The 9,530-nt window shown below is 30.5% G+C and overlaps 1 protein-coding gene and 1 long non-coding RNA gene across 2 annotated transcripts in view; both read left to right on the top strand.

Moving 5' to 3' along the window:
• Positions 1–9,195, top strand: part of LOC136795350 (uncharacterized) — a 41,724-nt gene extending 32,529 nt beyond the window's left edge. Inside the window, exon 3 of the long non-coding RNA XR_010842939.1 lies at positions 9,066–9,195. This is a non-coding gene — a long non-coding RNA (uncharacterized lncRNA). The remainder of the gene's footprint in view (positions 1–9,065) is intronic.
• The window catches only part of barc (RRM1_TatSF1_like and RRM2_TatSF1_like domain-containing protein barc), a 140,274-nt gene that overhangs the window by 97,487 nt on the left and 33,257 nt on the right, over positions 1–9,530 (top strand). The window lies entirely within an intron of this gene.

Here is a 9,530-nt window from a genome sequence, read left to right as displayed (position 1 = left end):
AAAAGAGGAAAAAAAATATTAATATAATAATAGTGAGGATCCTAATCCTATAAACTAACCTACATAACCATAGATTAATAATAGAACCTTTCTCGTAACTACTGTATGTTTTTAATTCTAGCACAGGGTTCTATGTTAATGGAGTCTTTATGCACCCCATGAATGGTTTTCTCAGTGCCCTTAATTACTGCATCAGTAATTACGACCAGTTTCGACCTCACCGTTCTCTTTATGGTAAAAAATATCCTCAATAAATATAAGCTAAAAGCTATTTCATTGTTTGCTCTCCGAAATATGATATTGTTGGCTATCCAGTTTCATTGAGGGTTTGGAATTCAGTTGGAGTAGCAGCAGTTGTTTTTTATAAATTGCCTGTGCTTAATAATATTTACTATATTTATAAATTTCGGAATTTTAATCAGATTTAGTGCCAAACCGACTTTCAATGTTAATAGCTTTCGGTCAGTCTTGACTGAAAATGCAAGTTTCTTTTTTTATTTTAAAATTTATGAAAGAATAATTATATATTATCAGTATACTTAGATGTATTATAATAAGTAGACCAAAATTAAAAAATCTAGTGATAGCCACATAAAAACCGGTAGGAAATGGCTGACTGATTTACATAAGAAAACCATTTCCTCTGTAATAACATCCTATATAAACAGAACCCGCCAATATAGTTCGTTCCTTTTGTTCGTTTTTATAATATTAGATTTTTTATGTATAATTGAATACTTTGTAGTCATCTTTTAATAGAAGTTTTTTTTTATGTCACTGCAAATAAAAATTAAAAAAAGTTCCCAGCTTAAAATGTGAGATTTTTACTTTTCAATATACATAGAAATAAACGAAATAAAAAAATCCACCGTTTTAAAAATCTATTACAATTAATGATAATTTAGTTTTTAAAAAATTTAATAATAATTTTAATTGTTTTAAGATTAAACATTTTAACCTTATATTAATAGAATGTACTTTAGTGATTTATTTATTCTTTGCTTGGACGTTTCGGGGATACTGTTTCTTGCTCCTCAGTATTATATGATTCTCTGTTTTCTATATAAACATTATATATAATATGTTCAAATTATTTGCATAATCACTAACTTTTAATTTTATTACAATGACAATGTTCCTTGATCAGTGGTGTATAGTCTAACTCTAAACTTTAAATTTTTAAAATTAATATGCATTAATAATGAAAATAATGGCAACATATTAAATGTGCTGGTTTATTTAACAACAGTGAATTATAAAATGCTGAAGAAAACACAGTATCCCCCAATATATATGTATATATAAAGTAAATTGTATTTAATTCTTAAAATTTTTCAAATCACCTCAAAGCCAATATAATTTTTTTTTAATTTTATTAAAAGTGTTAGTCATATTATGATAATTAAAAAATAAATCCGGAATGGCTATTCTCAACGTGGTATTTAGAAGAAAAGTTTAAGATGTTAAAAAATAATTCAACGATTTCCCCCCAAAAAAATAAAAATAAAAATGAAGCAATATGGCCATTTTTATAATGTAATTTGTTGTTACATAGCTTGTAATTGTAATTTATTTGCGCCTTGGGAAAATAATGATTAATATAATAAGAAAATAATTCGTGGAAAACGAAAAGACCCTCTGACGCATGAGGATAGAACTCATACTGTTTTGCAGCTTGCAAGGTAAATCTGAGTTGGAATTTCGAGTGGTCTTTATTATGATGAAATAATATGTAATTAATTAAGTTCATTGTTTTTGTTTTTTTATAAGAAATCTGGGTAGATAGAGAAAACCAGTTTCTTAAGCTGATTAAGTATTTTTAGCATACGTCTATCAATAGAAATCTAACAAAATAATTACCACTTCGTATTTTCTGGCCTAATATTTTTTTCTCCATATTTTGTTGTTGTATTAATAGAATATTTAGATATTCCCTTAATAATTGACTAATATTTTTTTCAGTTAGTAATTTTATCGAAGAACCTATTGAGTAGGCGTAATTTTTGTTTAGAATTGAATTTCCTCCAATTGTTCTGAGCTAACAGACCATTAAATGGATAGTAAACGTGCTATCAAAAAACGAATTATGTTTATATTATCTTGAAATAATAGTGTTTTGCAATGTTCATTGCAAAGTGAATAATGTTCTTGTTGTTTCGATAATGATATATTACGTTATATATTGAACTCTTTTTTTCACCTAGACAAAACAAATCCTAGACTAGACAATACGAAGTGGTAACTATTTTGTTAAGAATTTCTCAACTTTTGATGAAATAAATGGGTTCAATTGTAAGTTATGGATGGATTTCATTCTATTTCGGATATGGTGCTGCAACTTATTCTCTGCGTGCTTGACGGCTTGAGCTGCGATTACTTTGGGATCAGATATTTATTTACTTTATTAGTTAAATAATGATTTCTGTCATAATTGTTACCGATATGTAAAGTATTCTTATTAAAAACTTTTATTCAGAAGACATTGACGTATGTAAAATATTTGTTTCTGATTTTAGGGATTAATATTATTCTGTTAAAATCTGTGTAGTTTCACAATCCACAACCCATGGACATTCATATTTTGTCCATCTCTCCTCAAATTTGCATAGAAATAAGTTTCTTTTAACTGCCTTGGCCCCTAACGCCGTGCCATAATAAAAAGCTTGCTTAGATAATTTATTCACCGCCAATCCTTATCTCTGTCAGGGAACAGCTTAAGTGTTGTTAGGAGAGCTATAGTCGGAGGACAGCCGTGGATTCCAGAAGCTTTTGTTGTTAGCCTTTATGTCAATTTTTTAAAATCTGTCCTTGATATTTTTACTGTAGATGTATTAATGAAATTAATTATGTTTGTTTAAATACCGAAGTATAGAGTGAACTTTAGGATTTCTAAATCTCCAAGTCTCATCTAATCACTCCTGCTCATGTAATACACTTATTTTCACTATTCTGAGATTTGCCAGGACATTTTCTCTTCATTTACCCATTGACTTTCTTCTAGGCTTTACTTCAAAACAACAGTTTTCATACACACTTCTTGGCATCTTTCTTGCTTTTATTCTGAGCTAGTAACCCGTTCACCTCAACCTTTGTATTCTACAAAGGAGGCGATACTCTTGTGACCATAGAGTTCATGTATCCGCTTATTTACTTTTTCACCATCACCGTTTTCTTAACTCCTATGGTACACCGTAGAATTCGTCTTTTAAATCTGCCCACTAACTGTGAATCGCTCTTGTTTAATGCCCTGTCCATGACTCACAAATGTACGTCACTTCAGCCCTAATCTATGTATTGTGGAGGAAAAATTCTGTTTTTTGGCTTACAATATTACTTTTAGGTAATTAGGTAGGGTATTCATTATTCTTCTGATTTTCTCTCTTATAATCTAATTACCATTGATAATTACGATATACAATACCTATGATAAATATTATGGCTTGACAATTATAATCGATATTAATTTAGTTGGTATTGATAATTACCTTGGTATTGTCTTTATTTAAGTTGTGAATCTCCTCAAAATCACGTAAAAATACTGTTGATGCAATCAATTATCTCTTCTTAACATTAACAATTTGGATTTCATTTTTGTTTTTAATTATAACCTTACTGGTTCCATCTCAAGCCATATTTGGTCGTAACCCTCCGATTATGTGTAAATGATAGCCAAAGGTAGATACTTGGCCTATCCGATAAAAATTATTACTCTTCTAACTAGTCCCTCCTTTTCCGTCGCTATTTTAATGTTTTTCTCACTGCTATCAATCGGCAATTTCGGAGCCAGAGGGGGATATTTTTGTGACTCACTCTTTCACACTTCTGCTACAAATGAAAGTCAGCCAATTTTGAACAGTATTTTAGGATATATATTTCATATTAGATTTTACTATCTTATAAGATTAACTTATTTTATTAACTGAAGAAAGACGTGGCGGGAGGCTGCTCCTCTTCTGATGGCTTCAGCAGCTCGGCAAAGTCCAGTTTCACCTGGCCAATAACAGAAGATTCTAATAAAATTTTCTCTATTGTAATATCTTATAAGCAACTTAGTAGTTTCTGAATAGCCCAAGTTGTTGGTGACCATTCCTTGTAAAGCCACACATCACACTCTATCGAAGTCTGTAGAAATGTTGAACAGAAGTTGCATTTTCTTCATCCTCTGCATCCCGGTGAACTTTTGCGAGAGATCCGTGATTCTTCTACTTCTAGAGAGTCCGTCTTGCTGTTGATGGCTCGCTTTTGAGAAAACGAGTTTCAGTCTCATGATCATCACTTCTTTAAACTTACTACCTTACTGCTAATATTTCGGAAACAAACGATTTTTTTTTCCGAGAAGAACGTTTTCTTTTATGATTTTTTTTTCATTTTATGCCTTAATAATTAATATTATTCCCTGCGACCAACCGTTAAGCTTTGTCGCTCTGGAGCATGATAAGATGGCTAAATCCCCAAAAAGGGTTTATTCCAAATTCAGTAATGTGATTTTACCCAAAGCCACTTATTTGTATAATTACAAAGATTTTCCTTCATTGGTACTTATAGCAGCACAGAAAATAATTAGTATTTTCTTATGATTTTTGCTCACTTAACAAAATCCATATCTTTTTTTTTTTTTTACGTCATGATTAATTAATAAACATATTCATTTGTAATTTAAAGTCGTTTATGACATAGGTACAGGTTCCATTCTTTCACAAGAAGTGGCAATAACATGCATTCCTTCTTTCATATTTACCTATTCTTCTTTTTGAAATTCGTACTGAATAATGAAGAAAAACTGTTAATAAAATATAAAAGTTAAGCAACTATTGCTTCATTAGAGTAAGTTATTTAGAAATTTATTATTAATTTGTTTTTGATTGTTTTACAGTGTTATATAATTAGATATTATGTTATGATGTACCTAGTCGTATATTATGAATATTCCAATCTTTCTATAGATTGATAATATCTTTATAATAGATATCATCCTATTATTTCGATATAGATAATATTTATTATCTGACATCTATTGAAATGTTTGATTGCTAATTAACTAATTAATAAAACGTCTTTATCTGAATTAATTATTAATTTAATAATTATAGGTTTCATCATTATATTTCAATTAGATTGAATAAGTTGCTATTTTTTTGTTTTGTATATTTCTTTGGACTACGTGAGAAATTTTATTAAAATTTATTAACTACCTCATTTTGAAATATTCATATCAGTTGGTATTCACGATTGTGATTTACGTTGTAATGTAAGGGAAAACAAGTTCGATATTCCAAAGGAGATGATTGATGAACTAGTTTTATGGATTTAATTCAACATATATTCATTGGTTTTCATCTTATTTGTAGGTCACAATCAATACAGTTAATCATTCTCAATTGACCAAAGGGAATGAAAATTAAAGCGACGCGTTATTATGCTTCATTACTCTTGTGGAATCTTCATTCATCATTTCCAGACACATTGGAAAGACAACATATATAACATAATTTATACTTGTAGTTGGGAATGATATCGTAAGGTGCACTTATGATGAGATCCCAGGTCCTTCTTCTTACCGTAAGATTATATATTGGAAGAAGTTTTGCATTGTGCAGTTGTGTGCCTTCCCTCTTCTTTCTTTATGTCTTGAACATTGTACATTTTTTTCTGGATCGTATCTTAGCGAGTCTTAGAGTGAACAAAAATAAACCTCTACAATTATTATTATATATTTGTATTGCTCTCCTGATAGGTGCTCAAAGAAATTTAAATAGTCCTGAGGAACGTTGAATCAAAAGAGTCTTACTGTTAAAATGTATAAAAAAATTCAATGATTTTCACTAAAGTTGGAAATTTCTCAAGTGTCCAATGATTAAGATTTTATTCGCAATACATTGGATACGGTAGGCAATTATTTATTTGGGCGTTCAGTTCTTTTCTTCTGCTTAATTTTTTATTCTTAACTTCTGATTAACTCCTAATAACTAATAATTCCTTACTATGAGCAGCTCGTCAGCGATTTGGTTCCTCTTAAAATCATGCAAGAATGATGATTGGAAAACTAATACCTAGTTTTAAGTATGTATCTCTGAGAGTGCGCTTCTTTAACTTGTTGAACATTTACGGTTCCAACTACACTCATGTTATATAGATAGGGCTGCTGAGATTTATAAAAGTTTGTTACTCTTACCTAAATGTCTGCCTTACTTATATGTCGGACTCGAAACTGACAGATATGTAGAATTTAATCAAATGGCTGGAGATGCCACAACACCAATTAGCCGAGTTATTCTATTCCCGGCTGCTGGAATTGAGTTGCTTTAGCATGGGTGACCTAATCAGTTTTAATTATCGTATCTAATCTAGTTTCGATTGATTTAGAACATTTTAACAATCTTACAATCTCTAATTACTTAAAGTCGTCATTTCTTGTAAATTGTCTATTTAGTAAATATATCTGTTTTGTCCTGGACAGCCGCTACAATACCGTTTATTGAATTATTTATAGTTTCTCTTTTTTATGTAAATTTTATTTTAGCTTTAATACTCAGATTAATAAACTATGATTTAATAGCCCAATTACGTTTAGAAAATTCGAATAAATCCTGCTTTCATTTGGATAAAAAGAAATTTCAATTCTATTCTATTTACTCTTTTAAGGCTGTACTTTCAATAAACTTGATGATTTATATAAATAGCATTTTAATTTTCCCAGCTTCACAGAACAAAATATTGATACAAGTATATATCATTATTTGACCATGTAGGGCAGGAATGCATAAATTTATATTTCTTTTTCGGAGTCAGCCCATCAAAATAAAGTAAATTATTATATTCATATTTTTTATGAATCTCCTTGAAGTAAGGAAACTATACCTAGCAGTCTTATTGACTCACTTCTGTATTTATTTCGTAGATTTTTTATTTCTTTGTAAAAGTTTAATATTACAGTATTTTTCGAAATATTTTAGTTTATTTTTTGTTAATCAAGACATTTTCAGTTTTTTTTTAAATTTTGTTAATTACAAATTATGTTGATTATCTGTAATTTATTGATTGTTTTTTTTCTTATATTTTCTGTGTATCATAATTTCTATCTTAAAAAATATTTATAGATTGTATTTTTAGTTAGTTATATTTTAAATAGGGTCATTTTATTATCTTTGTGTATTTGAAACTTACACTAAGTATATTTTTAATTTTTCTCATATTTTGTTTATTACTTTACGCATTGGTCCAACCCCATATAATATATTTAGTGGAAGTGTGTACATAGGTAAGGTATTGTGCTACTCCTCGAACCCTCTTCGAATCCGTATATGGTAGATAATAATTTTCTGTTTCACTGTAGCCGTGAGTTAACCCTGTGGGTTCTGGGGATCTCCGGGGTATACCCAGCCTAATAAAGTGGGTACCTTTAATTGGGTAAACATCTGGCGGTCGAGCGTGATTCTGACCAAATCACCTGTTTGCACAACCGTTGGTATAGTAACAATATTTCCTAACAAAGTACTGCACCCCTAACTCTTTATGGGTTTTAGTGGTACAGATTTATTTTATTTTTTAAAAATAAATATATATATAGATACATTCACACTTCCCTCGCCCTTTAACCTGGCTAGGCCTACGCCACGTAGTGCACTATCAATAGAGGTGTTATTAAGAGAGCGCAGCGTAAATATTAATTAATTTTATACTGTTTTTAAGTCTCTTTCCTGTTATTTTAAATAATTTCGTCAAACATGACTCCTTGGAAACCTGAAATGGACATGCTGTGGTTGCTAATTTCCACCCAGTATACTATCATCCTCGTACCCTTAGCTTATTATTTGCATTCCTTTATCATGTCAAAGCTTCTATTTAGATTCTTCTGTCATACAACCATTTCTCGTTCGCCGTTTGAATACCTGCGCATAAGTTGGAAGACGACAGCAGGCGGTGTTGAAAGTTCCCTTAAGAATTGTCCTAGAAAACTCAGTGATTGGCATGGAGCCTAAACGTTTGTAATTTTGAGTCCAGTGCGTCGTACACTTGTGTAAACGCGGTACCTTTGCGTCGCTTGTTCATAACAAAGCAATGTTGCCAAATTTTCTCGGTGTTACCTGAATTGGAAATACATTAGTGTTATTCTGATGATTATAAAAGTTTCGTTTAGCTAGGTTATGAAAAAATGTAAAAATCACTGAAGCAAATTTCCGCACTGATCAATCTTATTGTACTAGCTTTTGTCACAATACCTAGTAAGCTGTTATTGTCCATTTTTATTTAAATTATTAATATTACTTTAAACTGCTAATGGTGAAACCAATTCCATAGAAAACTATTAAAGAAACGGGGATTTCTAAACTCAAAAACTTTACTCTACCGTCAAGACAAACAGATATTACGGATAATATATTCCTCGAAAATTGTATTGATCTTTTATGTTCTAACTATAAATCCATAACTGAACTTAAGAATTTCAATTCAATGATGTTTTTGATTATCATGTTGGTGGAATTAACTAGAAGGAGTATATGCGAGAGTTTTTAAAAGTGCCTAGAATTGTATGCAAATTAGAGGAGTTTGATTGCTTAAGGTAATTAAAATTAAATTGGTGAACTGAATTAACTGAGGACAACGAAACTAAAGGAGGTACGGCCAAAAATATATATAATATGTACATGAGGTTACCGTTTAAAATGCCTAAACACAAAGATTAGGCAACTGAAAGGATAAAATAACCAGAAAATTGTTATTACTATTATTTCCAACCTATAAAGGTATATATAATAAATTTAGAAGCACGATGTAGTGACGATATGATATTTTTTTAATCGAAGAATTTTGAAGCATATGTAGGTTAATATGTTATGTATATGCATATTTTTCTAATTTTTTTTTAATAATCTGTGCTTCATCTTAATTTTTTTATACTTCTTATTTATCCTTCCTATATTATTCTTCTAATCATTTGTAAAATATAAGTCACTACCAGTGAAATCACTCCCGAATTCAACCAGTAAAAAATTGTATTTGTCGGTTACTCATGGAGTAGCCATTACGCTCGATGTCACACAAAACTGAGGCCTACTGTTGTGCAGGCCCCCGGATAACTTATTGAGATTAAATGGAATGGCAGAAGAGGAATCGCGGAACGTTAGTGAGTCAAAAGAGACAGATGTTCATATCCAGGGAACGTTGAAGGGATAGGATGGACTGATGCTTCACCTCCCGAATCCTCCTTCTTCCTAAATAAAGCTTTAGAAAGACATGTTTTCTGTTCTTCCTTCGTATCTTCTCTCTAGCCTCAATAAATATTGAAAATTTAAGTTTTTTATTTTATTTTCAAACCTATTTATTTTTATTGAGGTGTAGATAGTTGACCGTAGATTAATGCTTGAAGAAGTTTGTCGAGGGGTGCGGTCAGCAAAGAACAACATAAATAAACAAAACCAAGCAAAGAGTGTGTACTAATCATTCCCTCCTCTACGACACAACCCCTGATGAAGACCTGAAACTCAGGTCGAAACGTCGGCATAAAATAAATAAATATGGTTTTGTTTATT

Source organism: Halyomorpha halys, unplaced genomic scaffold (genome assembly GCF_000696795.3).
Source record: "Halyomorpha halys isolate HHAL.00 unplaced genomic scaffold, Hhal_1.1 Scaffold1462.1, whole genome shotgun sequence".
NCBI lineage: Eukaryota > Metazoa > Arthropoda > Insecta > Hemiptera > Pentatomidae > Halyomorpha > Halyomorpha halys.
Note: the sequence above shows the minus strand (reverse complement) of the source record. Positions and strands in the feature narration are given on the sequence as shown.